General features: G+C 59.9%; 1 protein-coding gene across 1 annotated transcript in view; it reads right to left on the reverse strand.

Moving 5' to 3' along the window:
• TCF7L1 (transcription factor 7-like 1 (T-cell specific, HMG-box)) overlaps positions 1–1,785 on the reverse strand; it is an 11,700-nt gene that overhangs the window by 8,921 nt on the left and 994 nt on the right. The gene's annotated exons all lie outside the window — the stretch shown is intronic.

Genomic DNA, 1,785 nt, shown 5'->3' on the forward strand with positions numbered 1-1,785 from the left:
GTGGGGACGATGCCACCGCCGGGACCCCCACAGTCCCCCCGAACCCCGAGATGATGATTTCCCATCCCCCAACCGTCCCTGTGCTGCCGTCACCATCACCCCCCCAAAATCCCTCTTCCCCGCCTAAACCAGCCGCCCCGTGTCACATCCATCATCCAGGTCGGTCCCTTCGGGAGCCCTTTCCCGATGCATTGGCTTTGATGCGTCCTCCAAATCTGGAGGAGATCAAAGCCACCGGGCGGTGGTGGGGAAACCCCGGGCTCTGGCTGCCGTACAGCTCTGGGTTGGTTCCAAACAGCGTCACCGTCACCGAAGTCCGCGGCCGTCGCGTGAGGTTTAGGCTAGAGACGCTGCCGGGTTGAGCGCGGCAGCCGGGGGGATGCACGAGGTGGCCCCAGCGTCCTTACGGCCGTGCCAGGACGATGTAGGATGTGCCTCAACATCCCCACGGCCGTGCTGGGACAAGCCAGGAGATGTCCCCAGGGACTGTGCTCAGGCTGACACACGGGATGCCCTGGGCACCCCCATGGCTGCACTGGGGTGAGCCACAAGCTGTCCCGACACCCCTATGACCATCAGGAGATGCCCTCAGGATCCCCACAGCTGTGCTGGGGTGACACATGAGATGTCCTGACACCCCCACGACCATCGCGACATGCCCTCAGGATCCTCACGGCTGCGCTGGGGTGATGCATGAGATGTCCTGATATCTCTATGACCACCACGAGATGCCATCAGCATCCCCACCGTCTTGCTTGGATGATGCATGAGAGGTCCCGACACCCCCACGACCATCACAAGACGCCCTCAGCATCCCCATGGCTGTGCTGGGGTGACACATGAAATGTCCCGACATCTCTATGACCATCACGAGATGCCCTCAGCATCCCCATGGCTGCGCTGGGGTGATGCACAACATGTCCCGACACCCCCATGACCACCACAAGACACCCTCAGCATCTCCACGGCTGCACTGGGCTGACCCACGAGCAGTCCTGACATCCCTATGACCATCATGAGGTGCCCTCAGCATCCCCACGGCTGCACTGGGGTCACCCACAAGCGGTGCCGACATCCCTATGACTGTCACAAGATGCCCTCAGTATCCCCACAGCTGTGCTTGGGTGACACATGAGATGTCCTGACACCTCCATGAATATCAGGAGATGCCCTCAGCATCCCCACGGCTGTGCTTGGGTGACACATAAGCTGTCCCAATATCTCTATGACCATCACGAGATGCCATCAGCATCCCCACGGCTGAGCTTGGGTGACACATGAGATGTCCTGACATCCGTATGAACATCACAAAAGGCCTTCAGCATCCCCCACGGCTGTGCATGGGTGATGCATGAGATGTTGTGATGTCTCTATGACCATCATGAGATGCCATCAGCATCCCCACGGCTGTGCTTGGATAATGCATGAGATGTCCCGACACCCCCATGACCATCACGAGATGCCCTCAGCATCTCCATGGCTCTGTTTGGGTGACACATGAGATGTCCCAACACCCCCACGACCACCACGAGACGCCCTCAGCATCCCCATGGCTGCGCGTGAATGATGCATGAGATGTCCCGACACCCCTATAACCATCAGGAGATGCCCTCAACATCCCCATGGCTGTGTTTGGGTGACACATGAGATGTCCCGACACCCCTATAACCATCAGGAGATGCCCTCAGCATCCCCGTGGCTCCACTGGGATCACCCACAACCTCTCCCCACACCCCCCAACCGTGCCCGGGGTGGGGGGGTGACACACGCACTGCCTTCCGTATC

The sequence above is a fragment of the Charadrius vociferus genome, unplaced genomic scaffold (genome assembly GCF_000708025.1).
Source record: "Charadrius vociferus isolate BGI_N301 unplaced genomic scaffold, ASM70802v2 scaffold1084, whole genome shotgun sequence".
In the NCBI taxonomy this organism is placed as follows: Eukaryota; Metazoa; Chordata; class Aves; order Charadriiformes; family Charadriidae; genus Charadrius; species Charadrius vociferus.